The sequence below is a fragment of the Leptonychotes weddellii genome, chromosome 8 (genome assembly GCF_054177405.1).
Source record: "Leptonychotes weddellii isolate Sample4059 chromosome 8, ASM5417740v2, whole genome shotgun sequence".
Lineage (NCBI taxonomy): Eukaryota > Metazoa > Chordata > Mammalia > Carnivora > Phocidae > Leptonychotes > Leptonychotes weddellii.
Window position 1 is genome coordinate 102,416,879 of NC_138376.1, and position 21,226 is coordinate 102,438,104.

A 21,226-nucleotide genomic window follows, 5' to 3' on the forward strand; every position below is an offset into this window, starting at 1 on the left:
CTTTCTTGACCTCGGTTTCATCCTGTTGAATCTCTACTGCTGCTTTTCAAGGAGATTGCTAACTAATCTGATAAATGTAACCTCACTGATGTGATACTTAGGTTAATGTATTGTAGAAGAGGTCTTCCTTCATCTCTTTTGAAAAATTATTTTACTGAAGAAATAACATAAATTCAGAAAAAGTACACTAGTCATAAGGGTGCAACTCAATGAAAGCAAACACACACATGTAACCAGCACCCAGATCGAGAAATAGAACATTACCAACAGCCCCAAACCCCTTTACCAAGCACTATATCCCCGAGTTTGCACTATTCTAACTTCCAATAAATACTGGCATAAATATTGTCCACTTCATACTCTACTTGAATTGAATCATACCATACTCACTCTTTTGTGTCTGGCTTCTTTCACTCAACATTATGCCTATGAAATTCCTGTATACCGTTGCATATGTTTGTGAATCATTTTCATTGTATATATAATCCTATTGTGTGAAGGTGTCACAATTTACTCATTCTACTGTTGATGGTTGATGGCACTTGGGTAGTTTCCAGTTTGGATATTATGAATAGTGCTATGAATATTCTTCACATGTTTTTTGTTTATTGTTTTTGTTTCGTTTTTTTGGTGTATGTAACTTTGTGTTTCTTGTGGATATAAACTAGGAGTAGAATTGCTGGGTCATAGAGTACCCATATGTGCAGCTTTGGTAGAGACTCACAAAAAGTTTACCAAAATCGTTATCCAAGATAATACTCCCTGTAGCAGAGTCTAAGAATTTGGTTTTTTTCCAAATCTTCCCCAACACTTGTTATCGTTTGCCTTTTCCTTTTCATTATTCTTGTTTGTCTATAATAATGTCTCACCATAATTTTAATTTGCATTTCTATTTGTGACAATGAAATTGAGCAACTTCCCAGGTATTTATTGGTCTTCTATATGCCACCCTTTGCAAGGATATTAGGGACTTTCACCTGGTTTTCAATGATTGTCTTTTTCTTGCTAATCTATAGATATAATTATATTTGAGAAAGGAGTTCTAATCATTGGAGCATGGATGTAAGGGAAGTGTAGAAAGCTTGGGCAAGATGCCTATACATAGCGTTGTTTCTATTTGTCTCAGTCCTTGAGTGTAACTTTCTAGGTAACACAGGAATATAACTCTTGTCTTTAGCCACATAACCATTTGAAACAATACCCTGCCTTAGAAAATGGATGAGATTTACCATCCAAGTTACAATTTATGTTATTTTTCATCTTAAGCTGGGGCTGAGAAAAACCCAGTTTGAAGTCAATATTCTGCTGAGTTGACATCAAATATCAAAACCCCAATGGGAAAAAAAAATGCAGAGAATGAGAACAAGTGAGGGTGGGATGGAATAAACATCCTAGCCTTAGCTGTGTATCTCTCGGCCATGGATGCCACTGTGGTGGTGTTATCCCACACATGTGGTCACAGTAACCAAAAGGACAGCATTACTGAAAGACACCCAGAATTAGCTAGCCCACAGTATTTGAACCAGCCTGAAGAATTTTCCCATCAGTGCTCCTCCTAAGAGAACACAAGAAGCAATGCAGAGGATAACAATAATGCTGAATTACTAATGCTGTCAGCTGTATTTTCCATTTTCTCTGAAATTTCTTACTTAGTCACAGATCTACTATAAGTTTCCAGGTTTGGCAATGACGTCTTAATTCAACTTGTATAACGCTTAGCCAATCAGTCTGCTTGGAAAGTTACACACAAATGCTGGCTACTGACAATTGCAGTTCAGCCTGAATATATTTTTATATGATTCCGTAAATGCCACAGTGGGTAACTATCTTTTGTTTTTGTTTTGGTCTGTTTGTTTTCTTTTCACCAATAGTATGTGCCAACCAACACCCTTCGACTATAGTGAGCTATCTGCCAGAGTTGTTTGAAGATCCATCTCCATAGCCTCATTAATCTGGATTCGAATCAATGCTATGCTCCTTGCATAGCAGAGTGAGCTTGACTAAGTGACTTGTCCTCTCTAAGCCTTCATTTTCTATCTGTAAAATGGGTTAAAAATAGTAGCTACCTTTTAGAGTTGTCAGGATTAAGGGAGATTATACATATAAAACATCTGGTGAGCGCAAAATAAAGTTGGTTAATGTTACTGCATACTTTACTACATAAAGATTACTACATACGTCTTTAACGTGTATTTCTCTGTAGTATTTTTAACCTTGCTAGTATTTTGGTAGTGATTCTTCTTTCCCTACCTGCCCTTTAGCCATTGAGCTTTCTAGAATCAGAGATTAGGAAAAGTGACTTTTTATCTCTCCGTTAGATTTGGAGAAATCAATCAATTTACCTGTGGCTATTCTATTTTATAAGTGCACAGAATTAACAAGAAAACTTGGCATCACAGAAGTTCCACAGTGGTATAAATGTAAAGATAATGTTTTAAGTACTAAGAATCAGAAGCATCATATTATCAAAAATAACCAAGAGGTAAACATAAATCAGCAACAGGCTCCAAATAGAGTAAGAAGTTGACTAAGCGTATCTTATGTTATTTTCCTGTCTCTCCTTTTGTTGACTTTCTTCCCTTGGGGTCTGAGGCTCCCCTCTTGACCCATTCTGGTTCCAATTTATCTCCACTGTGACACTTCTCCCAGACCTATACTTCCCCAGCCATTCAAATACTGTTATCTCCCTAGTCCATATCAAAACATTTTTACTGTGTGACACAATTAAAGTGTGACCCACTTTGCTATCACACTGGAAAAAGAAAGTCCCACTAAGATAACTTAAAAACATATGGGACCATCTATCCAAAAATATATCCATGTGAACAGGTGAACCTTGACTTAACTCAAAGAAACCAGTTCTTAATAGTGGAACATTAGGAATCCCTTACAGAGTTGTGGATGAGACATTTTGGGAGAAAACAAATGTTCTTAATAGATAACATCAATCAAGACTATTAATGACTATATAGCCCTGTGGACAATCCCAATCCTAATTAAACACATCCACTTATGTGTATGTATTTGTGGGGTTTAACTGAATTTTCCCAGTACTTTTTTCCACTACATGTAATTATGTCTACTAACATGACTCACTTCTTCCCCTCCACCCATCACTTGAAAGTTGTTACAGGACACCATCTGAATAATGGCCATATTCACACACCCATGATAAGCTGGACCTGAAAAGTAATTATCCTGGATTAGCGCAGGTCCTCTGATGCTAAATAAGCAGCCAGACCCATGCACGCAGTTGCTCCCTGACCCTCAGTTACTCTTCACAGAAAATCTGCAGAAATATGAGTAGAGCAGTCCTTATGCTATTGGTTTAATTTACTTACCATTTATAGACCTGGCCTCAGCTGGGAAACAGATTTATTTAGTCACTAAGAAATTCATCCAACCTAGGTACATATTAGGCAACAATTAAGTGCTTATTCATTGGCTGGCAAACAAGGCAGGGGGAGAAGCAGAATCAATGCTCAAGCTGGAGCAGGCCTTTAGGAATAACCACTGAGCTGGATCCCCTTTTTATGCAGATTAGGAAAATGAACAGAGAGGTTAAATGTCAACAAATGGTGGCAGATGTGGACCTGGTACCCAGGACTCTGGATTCCTATATGGTGTTTCTTCCATTATGATCTCTGGTCTAGGCATCCACAGGAAAAACTAAGGCATGAAACACAGCATGATACAGAAACTGTAAAGTCTGATCACCCATTGTTAGGAAGAGCATATCCCACTTGTTGATATACACCTTCATATACATTTCATTCTCTGACTCTGTGACTCTGTGTTTATGATAGCTTCTACCCTTGCAGAGTTCTCACAGATGTATTTAATCATATCTCTAGTTCTAGAAAGAATCACAGATTCATTTGTTTGCAGCTGGCTCAACAACTGGGCGATGAGATAAACCTAAATGTCCTGTGATGGCAGAGATTTCTGTAAAAGGGTCATCACCTTCAGTCGTTCTGCTTGCTATATATGCCAGTAAGAATACAATACACGAAGTGTCCAGAACAAGTTTCTCCAGCGATTCAAGCAAAGAATAGAAGATGCTGTCTAATAGTGTTATAGGGGATGCCAAGAATGAGAAAATTGGGGGAATAAAGCATGAAGTGATTAGTCTGGGTTTGATATGAGGTTATTTGTACTGAAATAAGAATTAAAAGCTGGAAAACTGGAGGGGCGCCTGGGTGGCTCAGTTGGTTAAGCGACTGCCTTCGGCTCAGGTCATGATCCTGGAGTCCCGGGATCGAGTCCCGCATCGGGCTCCCTGCTCGGCAGGGGGTCTGCTTCTCCCTCTCCCGCTCCCCCCCCTCTTGTGCTCTCTCTCTCTCACTCTCTCTCTCAAATAAATAAATAAGATCTTAAAAAAAAAAAAAGCTGGAAAACTGGAGAGCACAGTGGAAATAACTTTGGATAAATGACCAAAAAATGTTGGATAAACATTTGGATAAACATCCACCAATTTATATAGTACATATCATTTCTTTTTAAAAAATTTTCTCTATTCTGCTTTTTTGTAAAGTAGGGATTCATTGGCTAACGCCAGTACACAACAGTTAGTATGGCACATATTGACTCCTACCTGCTCCCTTTGAAATCCATGGACTTTAATATTAAGTTACTTTTCATTTTGATGTCAAGGGCATTAAGATTCTGTTATAAATCACAATTCAATTAAAAACTCATTTATGGAAATTTTCTAGTAAGAAACAAAATTGAAACACTCTAATCATTTAGGGAAAATACCCTTGTCCTCTTGCACATGTTGGAGAGTATATGAGTCACTCCTAACCTCTCTCTGTATAAAAAAAGACAACTCTGAGGACCAGGAGGCATTGGTCTTGCATCATCTAGGGAGGCTCAATAAAAAGATGAGGGTGTGTGCTACAATGTCTATGTGTGTGCTACAATGTCTATGACTTTTAAAAATAACCATGTCAAAATGGAAGATCCTTAGGAATGAAATGAAAGAGTTAAAATGGGCTACATCCAAACAAGAACAACCCAAAGCATGGAAATTATGGGTTTGGGGAAAATGTTTTCTTGGTTTATTTGATTAACACTTTGCCACTGAGGAGAATTTTCCTTTGAGGTTTCTTATTCTGGATAGTTTTTAATGTAATTGGTTTAAGTGATACTTTACTTAAATATATCTTAAAAAGAAATCTGCCACTAACTATAAAATTTTCATGTTCAGTCCAATTGACTTCAAAGTAATCCAAAATGCTTATTCCCAAGTGACACCTATCAGTCTCCAGCTGTGTTCCTGATGGAGACTGACATCTGAAACCAACAATTAAAGTTACCTAATGCCAGGACTCTTTAAAGACTAAAGGGCTTTACAGTACCCTATCAAAGCGGCTCATAACCAACTCATACTATTATTGTTTCTATAAGTGTGGTGGGAGGATTAATTTCTTGACACTCATTTAACATTACAGGAAAAATAATTTTCAGAGCCAAAAGGTCATTCTTTGCCAAATCAACACATTCAAAATAGTATGTTTTAATGAAAAACTGAAAGTATCATTAAGACTTTGACTACTTTTTGTGTATTCCATAATCATCCTGGCCTTTGTTCTCTCATTATCTGTGTGAGATCAATTAAGGGCTATTACTTAAATTCAGTAACAGAAGATCGAAAGAGAGAGAGACAGAGAGAGAAAAACAAGATACATTCCCATTCAGATTGAGGTATAACAAAGCAATGTTCTTGTTCTGTGATGTAGAAGTCTCAAAACTCATGCAGGCATGACTGCCCAAAATCTCAGGAAAGGTGATTTTAGGGAAACAAAACAAAACAAAAACACACACACATATATATATCTCATTAGTATTAAGCTCTAAATTTGAGATTGGATTAATTTATTTATTCAACAAACATTTATTAGGTACCTATTATTTGCCAGGTCCTAAAATGATGCAATGAGACTGTGGGTTATGGATGACGTCAAAGGAATTCTTGCTGAGAGTGGGAAACAAACACTCTTAACTATGACTGCAACTTGAATCAATACATAACTCTTTTATCTAACCCTACCTCCTTCCCCTCTACTTCTTACCAGTTAGGCAACCTCTTGTCTAACTCATTCTTCCCTTGATGTTCACCCTTAAGAATAAGTTATCAGAGCCACATCAAACTGATTAGAGAGATTTAAAGGAACTTAATAATGAAATTGTACAATTTGTTGAGCACAACACATGATCCATCAATACAAAGAGATAAGGCTCTGGATATCCAGATTTCCAATAGGATTCCCAATTTTTCAAGTTTCCAGAAGGGACACTCTAATCTGTAGTAGATTGATGAATCTTAATTTCTTATTACATAAGCAAAAATAACATAAATAGCATAGAAAATTACTGGTAGGATTAATACATGTTGAAATATGAGTTATTTTGGAGAAAGAAGCATACTTTTTTTTTGCTATTGTTTTTGTGTTTTATTTGTTTTAGAAACTAAATAATTTCTATACCAAAGATTTCATTACAAATAAAAGGTTTTATTTTGACGTAGAGAAAAACTGACTTTCAGCTAGAAAACAGAATAGGATAAATGGCACTTTTGAGGTTTACTATCAAACGGTACTAAATAGAGAATAGACATATAATATTTTTGAAGATGATCTAGAGGGAGAAATTTTCAGTTAAATATCTTATCTTTTAGATGATATTAAGCCATTCCTGTTTGTAAGATGTCAAGTAAACATTCAGATGGATGTTTTAAGGCTGTGTGCATGAAGAGCTCTATGGAGATGAATTTCAGGATGTCAACTGCAAGGCAATTGTCTTAGCAAAAAGTACCATTAACAATACTTGGAGGGCGCCTGGGTGGCTCAGTTGGTTGCGCGACTGCTTTCGGCTCAGGTCATGATCCTGGAGTCCCTGGATCGAGTCCCGCATCGGGCTCCCTGCTCGGCAGGGAGCCTGCTTCTCCCTCTGACCCTCCCCCCTCTCATGTGCTCTCTCTGTCTCAAATAAATAAATAAAATCTTTAAAAAAAAAAAAAAACAATACTTGGAGATGATGACTTCTAAATTATAGGTTACAGTCCCAGAGGGATAACTGTTATAATTAGATTATTTCTGAAGAAATAGGCCCATATGCTGTGAGCTTATCACAAAGTATTTTGTTACATTCTTGATATTGTTTAGAAATATATTAGAAATGTAAGAGAAATGGTTGTTCTACCTTTGCCCAGAATTATGGTCCATCTGCATCAGGAATGAGATTGCAGTTTTGGTGCCTATACTCCCTGAAAAATCTGATGTGATTCGGGAAAGTCTAAAGAAAAAGCAATTCTGGCTGAGTTCTGTGTTCTTTTCTTTATTTTATAAGATGATTGGGCTCTTCAGTTTCTTCACAAGAAAATTCTAGAGGCCTCTTAATAGAACCTCATCAAGTCATGAAGTTATGAAAAAGCATTTAAGAATATTTTAAAAAAGGGAAAAGTCTTTGCAAGAAAGGATTTTTTTTTATTAAAGTGTGGACTAACTCATATATAATGAGTTATTAATAACTGGAATTTTTGGGGGCGCCTGGGTGGCTCAGTTGGTTAAGCGACTGCCTTCAGCTCAGGTCATGATCCTGGAGTCCTGGGATCGAGTCCCACATCAGGCTCCCTGCTCCGCGGGGAGTCTGCTTCTCCCTCTGACCCTCTCCCCCTCATGCTCTCTCTCCCATTCTCTCTCTCTCTCAAATAAATAAATAAAATCTCTAAAAAAAAAAAACTGGAATTTTTGGGTCATCTTAATAGGCAAAAATGACTTTTTTTTGTAAGCTATCTCAAATCTTAGGTCATTACATAAATTTTAAACACAAGAAAAGAGCCACAGACATTCATTTTTAAACGAGTGTACCATATTTGAAAGTATAATTCCATAGGTACTGAGTTGAGTAATCCTTTATGAGTTTTCATATGAAAAATTATTCATCACCACTACTTTAACGGAAATGCTAATGACATTAAAATAACAGATTTGTTGTTCAATGATTTGAGGGATCTAAATGAAATACAGATTGTAAAACTGAAAAAACAAAACATTTTCTTTTATGTTTGATCAAGAATGGCACCAAGGTACAGTTTGTAGACTCCCTAACAAGCAGTAAAGTTAAGCTAGGAGTTAATCTAGCTGGTTACCCCATAGTATACAGACCACAGATGGCCATGAGAAGCCATTTCATATAAGCATACACTTCAAAGTTACAATGACATGTAAAAGGAACTAAAGCAAGTTTTTACTTGTTTTGAAATACAACCCTCAATGAGGCATTGTTTGCACATTGAACTAAATGCATAAACAATGCGTTGTGGGTTTAATTTGTGAAACGAATGTAAGTCTTGATGAGCTGTGATGTTTGCTATTTGGAAATAGAAAACTACTTTTAATTTTACATATTCACCTGAGGATTGACACAAACATAAAATATGGAGGCTCCCCAAATTAGCTTGAAGTTTGATATTTTTCTCAGCGAGAATTTAAATGATAGCACAAAGAGTGATTAAAGGTTATATGTTATATGTTATGAAGTTTTATGAAAAAACACTTAATAAAAATATTTTTAAATGCTCTGATATCAAAGGTACAAATTGAATATTTTCAGTTGTTGGCAATGGGTTCCTAAAGCCATGCAAAATTGTGTCTTCAATTTACATTACCAGTCCTTGTGTGCTGTACATGTATCATGCTTTATTTTCAGTCTGATAGTTTTTTAAGTTAAGTATCACAGCAATGTGTTCAAAATGTATTAGAATTGTTTTGCTATTTAATATAAATATATAAATATTTTGCTATTTAATATAAATATATAAATATTTAATATAAATATATAAATATAAATAATAAATATAAAATAAATAAATAAATAAATAAATAAATATTATAAATATATAAATATATTGAGAATTATTGAGAAGACGACATAAACATCTTTGAGTTTTGTTTTGATACTAAAAATACAACTGTAAATTCAAGTTATGCTTGACCTCAAAAATAATATAAATTTTAAATTAAAAAACACTGTTATATACACACATAACACTTCTGGTTTGTTCTTATTTGCTGGTCGCAACTTGCTGCTGAATTAATATCCAACTTCTACATGTAGCATTATTAATAAAAAGGGTAGGTCACAGTCTCTTGATTCCTGAAATTTGATAACCATGGTAAATGGATCTAATTGTTCCATCTTTCTAGTAATATTTTGAATTATATACTATGGGAAACCTATACCAAAAATTGTTTTACGAGTTTCCAATTTTATCCAGAAAATATAGGGTACTGCAAAGAATCGATCTGAAAAAAAGAGTTGGAAAGAATGTGGGGGTGGGGGAGACATAAAAAAGTGAGTCTTGTCAATTATGTTACTTCTCCATTAGTTGTATATTTTATAAAACTAATATTATATTTAGCGTTCCTGTTAAAAATGTGTCATCCACAGGCACAATAATACACACATGTTATGCTCAGTGACTTCAGTGTGGGAAGAGTTGAGAGACCTCTATTCTATTTCCATTTCCCCACTTTAATGAGTAAACAAATCACTTAATCTCTCTGCAACAAGAGTTTCAGAGCTAGAGAATGAGAAGATTCGGCCACATTATGACCAAACTTATTTATAGGTTTATAAAAGCAGTTATTCTATGATGAGTATTATCACACTGTTACTGAAAAAAGTAATCTATTACCTGGAACTTTTTTGGCAGGTTGCTGACAAAGGTGGAGTAAGCAAGTTAGAGAAACAGTGGAAGGAATTCATAAAAATGAATGATGCATTTTTTAAAATTCAAGATTCCTAAAATTCTGGCCCTGAAGATACTTTTGCCCTATTTTTTGTTACGTGATCATTCAAAATAGTATGAACACTTTTAATAGCTCTTTATATATAAGAGGCTTATATGGATAAAATATGATTAAAAGCAAATTAAAATCAGGTAAGAAGGAAGAAAGATAAGATGGGGCCTTAAATGGTATAGGGGACAAGACTAATACAAAAAGACATACTGTAGCAACCTATACCCTTGCTGGGGATGAAGTCCAAAGGGGGCTTTAAACTTTTTGTAAGGAAATCAAAGAGAAACCTGGTTAGTTACACAGTTCTCAGTGCCTTCAAGATATAAACAGCCTATAATTCTGATGATACTAAGACTTTGTCTTCACACACACACACACACACACACACACACACATACACAAAACCAACGTGTGATGTCATGAATTAATTCTCAACAACAATCTATGAGGTAGATGGAATACTTCCTTCCACTGACCTATTACCACTTTTAGGATTTCTTTTTTTTCTCTCTCTCTTTCTTTTTTAATTATACCTCTACCAATTAATACCAAGGTGTATTTCATTGAGACCCAGGCAATACATGGAGGCTCAGACAGTATGTATGTAGTATATTTATTAAAGAATTATCATTGATTTATTCAGCCCATTTTTCTGTCATGCCTACCAAGTATAAGATTCTACGTTAAACGCTCCAGAGAATACAAAGGTGAATAAAATGTTATAAGTAACCATCATCCTAGGTAGACTATTATCCACACCTAACACACAACTATGGAGGAGTTCATAAAAGAGTGATGACATCTGTGGTAGGGTGGCTGAGGCACTGAGAGCAAAGAAAATAGTGGTGGAAAGACAGGATGGGATGAGAGAGTGGAAGCTCTGGAATGTGAGCTTAAAAGCTGATTCCCTTCCCCCCCTCCCCCAATAAAGGAGTAGCATGAACAGAACTGTGTTGTAAAATGAGTAATCTGATAGAAGTGGGGAAAGGCATTGGAAATGGGAAAACCAATTGTATGGCTATTTAAATACTCTATGTGAGAGTAAATGAAACAGAGATTAAGTTAGCATTAAAAAATACGGAGGAAGGGATAAAGCAAAGCTTATCACAGAAGTGAGACTTCCAGGATTCAGCAACTGATTGGATGACCAGGGCTAAGGAATGAAAGGACTCATTTGTACCTCGGGGTGGCTGGGGGGTTATTGGTGCCATTAATAGGTAAGGGAACACGGGGAGAAGAGTATCTTGTTCTGGAGGAGGCTGGAATGGAGAGACAATGGCTTCTGTTTTTCTCGTTTTGAATTATACATATTCCTAGGCATAAACACTCTTCATGACCTAAAGGCCAGGTCCAAATGCCACCTCCTTTATTCCCTCAGCTGGAAGCAAACTCTCTGTTCTGAACTAAAGTAGTAGGCTTGTCAATATTTCTCTTAAGCTTGACACATTCTCTCATGTAATAACTATTTTTATTTTTTAATTTTTTTTAAATTTTTAAAAAGATTTTATTTATTTGACAGAGAGAGACACAGCGAGGGGAACACAAGCAGGGGGAGTGGGAGAGGGAGAAGCAGGCTTCCCGCAGAGCAGGGAGCCTGACACGGTGCTTGATCCCAGGACCCTGGGATCATAACCTGAGCTAAAGGCAGACGCTTAACGACTGAGCCACCCAGGTGCCCCTGTAATAACTATTTTTAAATGCCCTATTTTCTGCTCTAGAGTGAAATTTTCTGGAGGACAGTGACTGTGGTTCATCTCTGTACCTCCTTACATTGAGTAAGCACATTTGAATGCTAAGAGCAGATGCTAAGGGACATCAACATTTAAATGGCCAGAATGGATTCAAGGCAAGGATAAAGGAGGGGTCAGAGGGCTGGAGGTGACCAAGGCCTGAGCTGAATCACGGAAGCCAAGGAGAAGAAAGTTCCAGTGAGGAGCTTGTCAGTGGGAGACACTCACCAAAGAACAGGTCTGTGAATAGGAGGGCTGGGAAAGGATCTGACAGTGAAAGAAGAGGGGCTTAGGAATTTGATATCCTAAAACCCAGGATGAAAGAAATCCAGGCCATACCACCAGGCTCTTGAGTCCTTAAGACTGATGTCCTAGGTGGCTTCAGTAGTGGCTGTTAGGAATAATTTTTTGGCAATGAGCCAATTTGGGGGAGAAATTATAAATGTTTATGGGTTTCTTTCTTTTAAAAAACTTCATTGGCTCAATGGGGGTAAAAGATCCATTGTTATTATCTAGATTGCCTCTTATCTGAAGGTTAAAGAGAAAAATGCTACAGCATTTTAAGCACTCAACTGTTTCAAAGAAGCAGAGATGAGGAGCAACAGCTTGAAGACCTCCTCAAGGCTTTGTCTTATATGAGTATATAGCACTTTAGAAACCACAAAGATTTTTCACTTGCACTGGCTCATTTCATCCTGAAACAAAGGAGTGTGGGCTCATCCTTTTATTTCAGATAGGGTAACTATGGTGCACTTTCAGGTAATATCAAGTTAGCAGGAGTCTGAAGCCAAGTAAGTTCTTTTATTTTTAGTTTTTTAAAAAATTCATTTATCTATGGGGGGGGCATGAACGAGGGGAAGGGGCAGAGGGAGAAGGAGAAGCAGGCTCGCCGCTGAGCAGGGAGCCCAATGCGGGGCTGGATGCCAGGACCCTGAGATCACGACCCAAACCTAGGGCAGATGCTTAACTGACTGAGCCACCCAGGCACCCCAGGGAAGTTCTTTTAATGAGTACAATAATAATGAGTACATCTTAGGTCCCCAGCACTACATGAGGTCTACTAATAGAGGGAAAAAAAGGCCGTCATCCTGAGTCCCTCTCCTCCTGCTTGTTTCTGCCCCAGGCCTCCTATCTGGGTGAGTAGTCCTCAAATTCCCCTCCTGAGCCATATATCCCAATCTCTGTTTTCTTGAACTCATAGACCACTTTGGAAACGGTCACAAAGCTGGGATGATTCATCACAGATCCTGAATTGTAGGACACATACAGAACACTTCATCTCTGCCAATGGGAAATAGTAAAAAGTAGAATACAAAAGAGGGAAGTCGTTTTGGGCTTAAAGGGTATCAAATTGCCCAAAGGGGATCCTCTATGTGTTGGCATTACCTACAAATGAATTAAACACATAGGAGGAGGATTCCCATTATACTGACTATTCTCTGTCTATTGCAAGCAGGTTAACAACCTAAGTATTTGGTCAGCTTTCATTTAACTACCTAATTTCAATTGATTAATTAATTTATGTAAGTAAATATCAGTTGCCTGCTATATACAAGAGACTGTGCATGAGAGGGTAAGGAAGATGAAAGGTTCTGGTTTGCCACATCTGCTCTAGGCAGTTCACTGCTGGCTTAGATGTTTGCACTTTATTAAATCGACATTTGAAACCTACCGTGTATTTTCACTGAGACCAGAGCTGTACTTTAGAGAAAGACAAACTCCTATCTCTGTGTAATGGATTAGCTGAAGAGAGCCTAGGGGAGGAGGATGACAGTTATGCAGAATCTTGCCTGGGGAGGCAGCAGTGAGAAGGAAATGGAAGGGCAGATAAGGAGAACTGCCAATGCAAAATAAACTTGTCCTGTTGACTCATTGTATATGAAAGGTAAGAAAGAGAGTGAGGACGAATTCTAACTGTTGGGCCTCTATGAAGGTGGTGCCATAGAAACTAGAGAAGTACAATCGAGGGATAAACACAGAATCATGGAAGTTGAAAGAGAAGGCTACTGGATAGCAGAAGGCTGTTGATAATACCTAATGCTTCCCGGAAGTCAAAGGTGATGAAGAAATGACCATTTGAATGACCACTGATAATTTTAAAGAGAGCAGTCTCTGTAAAGAAAAGAGAACGAAGTCAGGTTTCTAGGATTTAACAGGGTGCAGAAGTAGATGCACTGAGGGTTGACCACTTATTTTGAGACGGTTGGTGTCAGAATAAAAGAATCAGGTGAATAGGAAAGTCATTTTAATGTGTGTTAGGGGTGGGGGTGAGAATATACAGCTAAAATTAAAAAAAAAATGTATAAAGCCATGGTTTCTAAACCTTTGTGCTCTAGGACATACTGAAAAGAATGGACATTAGAAAGCTTCCTTTAAATTTTCAGTTATATTAAAATGTTTTCATTAAAAAATATTCAGTCTAAATGGGTATCTGCAATATAGCAGTCTTCCTAACTTTGAGATTTTATAAAATAAATAGGTAATGGAGTTAACCATGCCAAATACATTACCTTAAAATTGTCAAATTGATTTATTTGCCCTTCATAATTTGGGCACTTCAGAATTATCATCAGTGGACTTTGGGGACTTTGGAATTGTAATCAGTGGATTTCTTTTATAAGCAGATGAACATCATAAGTATATATAATAAAGAGTTGTATTAAAAAGGAGGTTAGATCTTTTTTTTTTAAAGATTTTATTTATTTATTTGACAGAGACAGAGACAGCAGGAACACAAGCAGGGGGAGTGGGAGAGGAAGCAGCAGGCTCCCCATGGAAAAGGGAGCCTGATGTGGGGCTCGATCCCAGGACCCTGGGATCATGCCCTGAGCCAAAGGCAGACACTTAACAACTGAGCCACTCAGGCACCCAGATCTTTCTTTATTTGAAATGTAGTTATAAGCCCCTGAAATCAAAAGGACAACCAAGCGATATTGTTCATATATTGACTCCTATTATCATTTAGAACTATGCATTTGGAGTACTTCCAGACTGTTGCAGTATGCCAGAAGAAACTCTGCTGAAGCGAAAATAGAGAAAAAAGTTACATGTAAGTTTGTGAGAGTAGGTAAAGTAGCATGAGTTGGTGGGAGTTTGCAATGAAGCCAAAACATAAGGCCACAGAAGAAAAAGAAAAAAAAAGGACTCATTCTAGTATGCTAATGAGACCACACCTGGAACAATGCGCTCAATGTGGGATCCGTCACACAAAAATGAACATCTAGGAAACTGGAAATAGTTCAGAGACAAGCAATAAGAATGATTAAGGGCTTGGAGAGACTGAGCTGAAACAAGATTAAAAGGCCTTACATTTGTTTAACGTGGCTCACAGATGACTAAAAGTGGGCATGATATCTGTTTATAAACATCTGAAGGTTGGGTGTAAACATGAAAGATAGAGTAGAATTGCATAATATGGTACTAAAAGGATTTAACTTGAGAAAAAATTTCAAGAGAGAATTTAAAAGTAAATATAATGAAGCTGTCTCCCAGAGAGTGTGCATTTATTTCTTTTTCTTTAGAGACTCTGCCAAGAATGAGGAAGTTTAGTAGAGAGCCCAGCAGAAGAGAATGACCCAACAGGTCCCCTGCAGATCCGATTTCTTCACTTTCATAAACCAGTAGAAACCTTTTTAAGCTTGATCTGTTTGCACAAAATTACTCAGAATATGTGTTTATTTGCAGATTTTAGTAAACCAGCAGCATAGCCCTTTAGATTCCTGGGCAATTGTGTCTTATCCTCATTGGTTCCTGTAATCTGTCATGGGTAGAGTAGTTGAGTAAAACAGCGTTAAACTTAGTTCGTATGGGTTCTGGCTTCTGAAAGGCCATTCTCCCAAAGCTCAAAGGGTTTCCTTAGAATTTGCTAAGAAACAATTGAATGACTTTTTTTTTTTTTTTAAAGAACTGTGTATACTTCCAGCTGGAGTTCAAAGGTCCACCAATGGAGTAACTCAAAAGATCTATTTTGGGATTATTTCTATAAGCATCCAGTCTTCTGTTTTCTTTTGTTGGTGAATGTAGTGTCTTATTAAAATTTTTTAGCCTGAAATTTGTTCTTACTAAAGTGATGGAATGGTCTTCCCTTAAGGTTGCTTTTAAAAGAAATTAAAATAAAAATTACCTTTTGGATTATGAGCTCCTAGAGGGCTTTGTTTTTTAATTTGTCTTCTATAAAACCCAATGCCCAGTAGTACCATGCACACATGAAAAATAAACAAATAGTAAGTAGATGACAACTGCAGAAGCATCCGGCCCTGGAGGGGTTGGCTAAAGGAATTGCTAATAAGGGAATCTTTGATTTCCACCGATTTTCAGTATAAAGTCACATTATTTTTTGCTCCCCAAAACATCTCTTTTCTCCAATTAAGTTGGACAGTTATCGATATTCTGATGACCGTATTCGTGTCATGTAGGGTTTGTTAGTGTTTCTGAATCACTTCCAGAATTTTCCAGCAGATTTCAGAATTTCCCCACCTGTCTTTTCAAGCTCTTTGACCCCCTCTCATTGTTTTACTTTTTCCTCTCCCCTTCATTGCCTTGTAGAACTTTGTTGCAGTACCAGACTGGGCCAATAGATGCTGCCATTTCACGAGGTTAACAGTTGGAATATTTCTTTCTCAGAGGTTAAGGCCTAAGATGAAGTGTTGAGGGGGCAGATGGAAGGGGAGGGTAATGGGTAACTGGTATAGTCTCTCTAGAGAGTAATTTGGTTTCTAATTGTGTGCTTATGAATTCTCCGAATTTTACAAGTAAGATACTAAGAAAAACAATAAACAATAAATTAATTTTAAAAAGATACTTCAACTTCAGATACAAGTATATTTTAGGCAAGGAAATCAATAATTGAATAAAAACAATTTTAAAGGTAACACCTCAAAGCATCTTGGACTCAACATCATTTCTCTACAGTAAAGGAAAGGAAAGGCTTGAAAATGTGTTTTGGAGAGCCTGAGGGACATAAGGAATGTAATTCTTTAAACCAGTGTTTCTCAGACTGGTGTGTGAAATAATTTTAGGTGGCATAGAATAAATAATTTTACATAATACAGATTCATTTGCAAGGTTATTTTCTATTTATGGTAAATTATATTGATTTTCCATTTATGATGATAAGTTTCTTTTGTCAGATAAGCTTATAATACAAATAGTTTAAAGGAAAATATTAAGTTAAAATACTACAGATGATCTAGCAATAATTATAAAAGTGGTATTCAATAGATATGATGGAAATAATGCTTATTTAAACAGGCAATATATTTTGCCTATGGAACCTCAAAATTCTTTGTTTCCTATGCTCAATTTCTTATTTCAAACTTGGACTGAAATATGACATTTTATATCACTCTTGTTAGTGTCCATGTAATCTATGTACATTTAAGACTAGATGGACTCAAAGATAGTAATAAAAAGTTGAATACTGTGATATAATTAATTCTGGTTTTTTAAAATAACTTCTATAAATACATTCTCATGAAGATGTATAAAAATATCACATTGGAGCAAAGTAAATTGAAAGCAAGGTCAGTCTTGCTGAAAATCTGATTTTAGAAGGGTGTAAAAAAACCATGCTAAAAAGTTATTTGTATGAACAGTATGCTAGCGTATGAAATTCTGCTGTATCCAAATTGGGCATCTCCCCACCTTTATTTAGAGGTCACACTAACAATGTTTCATGCCAAAATGAAATTCAAAAATTGTGGTCATATGAGGAGAGTATTAAATTCAGCATTTGCACTTACTTTTTACGTATTTGATACAGTCATTGAAACGCATACACTGTACTAAAAATATTTGCTATTTGTCTGACTACTCTATTAATAATAATAGCATCACAGTGGCTAACAGTGGTCTTTGGGGTTGCACAGAGGCTGCTTTGAATTTTAGGTCTGCCATTTACTAGGACGCTGCTAAAAATTCTGAGCCCTTAATTTTCTCACCTGTAAAATGGGGGAAAATAAGATCTGCAAAGTTAATTAAGTCTTCCCATTGATATTTCTGTCTTACTTGTATATTAACTGACATCCTCTTCAGGCCACGATATGCTTCAGATCATGCTCCAAATCCTTTTTGCACCAAATCCACCACCAGAACCCTTTCCACCTGGAGAAGCAGAAAAAGGAACATGGTGCCTGGCAGGTCTAGGCCTTCAAAATAAATCTGCAGGCAAGATCGACACCCAGTGAGTGGGGAGAGTGGCAGTGAGTGCCTTTATCAGTTTAAATTTACAACCTCACCTTTTCCATTGCCTGTTCATAATTGTGGACAATGCCCCACTACTTAAAAAATAAGCTGTAATTACAAGAATTCAACTGGTTTTTGCTTTTGAACCCGACAGTCTTGATGTCAGTTGCAAAAGACCAAGCTGAAATAAAGGGGGAAATATTTTTCCGAAATTTTTACAGAAAATAATTTAAGTTGACAAAACATGAAAACTAAATTTTCTTTGAATAGGAGTAAATTCTACTGGGTACCTTGTAATCTCTCCCACCACATCTAAGGTGATGTGGGGAGCTGCTTGTTGAATCATAGGCTTTGTGGTTAGAGACCACTGGGTTCTCTTCCGTGAAGTTACTTAGGTTTCTTTGGGCCTAGTCTCCTTATCTCTTGCAAGGGCTTAAATAACCACCATACGATAACCACCTTAGAGTTGTGAAAATTAAACGAACATACACCTACCAGAAGGGACCGGTATAATGACTGACAGTAAATTCTCAATAAATTAAAACACTTAAAATCGATGTGACAATTAAAGATGCTCCTAAAATAGACAATAGGTTTCAGGGAGAGGTGATTAAACGGATGCAAAATTTATGTGTTGTTTACTGTCTACTTTGGCGCAGCCTCTGGTTGTGACATACACATATGTTCATATAGAATATTAAATTCTATGTGGGTGCATAATGCATGCGCAGAAGGCTTAGGCATGAAATGTCACTTCAGCAATGTGCCTGGGGAAGCTCTGACGCTGCCTGACCTTTGGGCGTCTGGAAGGGATGCCTATACCTGTGCCCAGCGCTGGAAGGGGCCCAGGCCCTTCCCAGCAAAGCCTACCCCCAGACTGCTTACTCGTTCCTAGCATACATCTTCACGCAAAAGGGTATTTCGTCCCTTCCGACTGGCGTGGGTTGGTTTTTATTTTACGTCGTTGCAAGTAGGCGAAGTCCCTTCTGTCTTCTCCCTTGGGGTAAGTGGAAAGGAATCCGGCAGGGGGCCCGAAATGGCCTACACCCGGGGACTGGGTAGCGGCGGAGTGGCAGGCAACTCCTGAGCTGCCCCGCAGAAGCAGGTGGGGGACAGACAGCGGTTCCCTCGTCCGGGGAGAGGAGTGCGGTCGCGGATCCCTCCCCTCAATCGCGGGTGGCAGCGGCCGGCGCCAGGCCCGTGGGGGGCGGGGTGGGGGCGGCGCGGAGGGCGCGGAGATTACCGCGGCGCCACCAGGGACTCCGAGGGTCCCAAGCGGTCCCCACGCGGGACCGCGAACGATGACAACAGGCAGTCAGCGAGGTCGAATAAAAAGGAGTTGGTTCCTGCGCGCCGCCCGCCCCGGGGCTCCCCGGCGGCTTCCAGTGGCCGCGGACGCCGGCGGCGGCGTCCCCCGCCCCCAACCCCGCGCGCAAGTGCAAGGCTGCCCGCGGCGCGGCGCACGCTCGGCCGCTCCCGGCTTCCGCGCAAAACTTCGAGCCTGTCCGCGTGAAGTTGTCGCTCCCGTTCAGAGGGGGAAAGAGCTTAGCTTGGAAAAGCGGGGCAGAGGCGACAGCGGTGGCGGTGCGCGCGCTCTCTTTTTCTTTTCTTCCACTTTTTCCCCACCCCTGTCTTAGTCCAGAGTTTTGGCTTCTCTCCTTTCCTCCTCCCCCTCGGAGCCGGCTTCTCCCCCCGCCCCGTTTCTCCCCCACTAGTGTACGCTATTTGTTGGGGGGGGGGTGGCCGAAGGGGATGTCCTGTTTTCACCAGAGGCACAACGCGAAGGGGAAACTCCGACACTGGAAGGAACGAGAGTAAATACCTAAATACAGAAGCACGGGTCCGCGGCTGGGACAGACACTTGAACTTCAGATCCCGAGGCAGTCCGGGCTGCGGGGAGGTGAGTGCCCCTTCTCCTCGTCCCCGCCCGCAGGGTCCGGATTGCGGGGAGCCTGTGAACTCTCTCCGGGGAAGTGCGCGCGACTCTGCCGGGGGCGCGGAGCCCCGGGGACTGGGACGTACGGCGGGACGGGCTGTGGGCGCCGATTCCCAGCAGGCGCGCGGAGGCGGAGTGCAGCACGCCCGCCCGAGGCCCAGGCCGCCGGGGCTGCAGTGGTGCCTTCTGCCCGGGAGGACACCCCGCGCCCCGAGGGTCTTCTCCAAGCCTGCGGGGCTGCTGCAGGGCCGCGGCGGGACGCGGAGCGCCGCTCCCTACCTGTATTCCCCACCTCCCCCCAGGCTCCCGTACATCCTTCCAGTGATATTTATTACTGCGACTACCCCCTAGATAAGCCTGACACAGGAATGCTGACCCGGTCCGGTGGAGGACCCAGGCTCCTGGCATTTTCACGATGCTGCATGCGTGTGTACGTTCACTGCATGTGCTCTAATCTCGAGGCACGAACCGGCCTTTTAAACTGCGGCCATCCCACTTTAATAGTTTTTATGCGGCGTGGACCGAATGTTTCCTGCAGCTTGCCAGGGTCCGTGAAATTAGAGGCGCCTTGTCAGAGGAGTCGCGTTCATTGGCTCGGGATGCGGATGCCATGGAGGGATTATAACTTCTCCAAACGAAGGGACCTGGCTGCGGAGAGCAGGTTTTCTCTCGTTTCAAAGATTGCTGGGTCTGGACTAGTTGAGGCGCTGGAAACGGCTGTTTTCGCGTGGTTAAGCGGGATTCGGAAGAAGACCGAGTGTGTGCTTGTTTTATTTTGCGCCACACAGCAGCCAGAACTTTTCGTTTAGTAACACTTTAAAGATGTCTCTTTCTTTGTAAGCATGATTTGAATAGCTTGGAACTGTAAGGAAATTTGCGGACCGCGTCCCGTGGCAGGGCGGTAGCGAAACCCAAAAGCAATCAATCCCTCGTTGGGGTGGCAGTGTCTGTCCTCCCCGCCACCTCTCTCCCTCCTTCCCTTGAAGGCTAGTGGGGTTTGTGCTCCGGGTGAGTGTGTGTGGGGGGGTGGATGGGAGGGTAGTGTTTGGAGACAGTCTCTTCTCCCCACGCTCCCCGCTCCTCTCTCCCCAGCACTCCAGAGCGGGCAGTCATTCATGAATCCTTAACCTGAGGGCAGTGGAGGAAGGTGCAGGTCCCTGGGCCCTTTCTGCCAAGGTGCAGGATAGCGACGGGGCGTGTGTTTTGGTTTCAGAGCAGTTCCACGTGGAGCATCTCCGTGTGCGTGTGTGTGTGTTGTGTACTTGATCTGTAAGGAGGTAACAGGAGTCTCGTGTTCAAACCCAGTGGGCCTTTGGCCATTAATTTGCTTTCCTGGCTGTCATTACAGACACTTCCAAAATCTGATACCTAAGAGAACCAACAGGTTAGGTTTCACATTAAGAGCTCATACTTAACAGTTTTCTTTCTCCCTTACCCCTTTTGGCTTGGCACCCTGGGATCAACGTAATTGATGTAGCGAAACATACCTTCTCGAATATGGCATTTTGTTGCTCTTCTCAGCGGCCACGTTTTGCACCCTCCTGCGTTTGTCAGTTTCTGTGCGCGCTCCT

The 21,226-nt window shown here is 39.7% G+C and overlaps 1 protein-coding gene and 1 long non-coding RNA gene across 11 annotated transcripts in view; one reads left to right on the forward strand and one right to left on the reverse strand.

The window, feature by feature from the left end:
- The window catches only part of LOC115938185 (uncharacterized), a 37,135-nt gene extending 17,946 nt beyond the window's left edge, over positions 1-19,189 (reverse strand). Inside the window, exons 1-2 of one of the 2 annotated variants that reach the window (XR_014147960.1) lie at positions 18,605-19,184; positions 17,543-17,638 (exon numbers count right to left, since the gene is read on the reverse strand). This is a non-coding gene — a long non-coding RNA (uncharacterized LOC115938185). Of the gene's footprint in view, positions 1-17,542; positions 17,639-18,604 lie in introns of both variants that reach the window. The other variant, XR_004073366.2, reaches the window with a different exon arrangement.
- Positions 18,449-21,226, forward strand: part of EYA4 (EYA transcriptional coactivator and phosphatase 4) — a 252,650-nt gene continuing 249,872 nt past the window's right edge. For 2 of the 9 annotated variants that reach the window (XM_081829032.1, XM_081829038.1), the window contains exon 1: positions 19,216-19,619. The gene's annotated coding sequence lies outside the window, so the exon portion shown is untranslated. Of the gene's footprint in view, positions 18,723-19,210; positions 19,620-21,226 lie in introns of those variants that run through there. The other 7 variants (XM_081829033.1, XM_081829034.1, XM_081829036.1 and 4 more) reach the window with 7 other exon arrangements.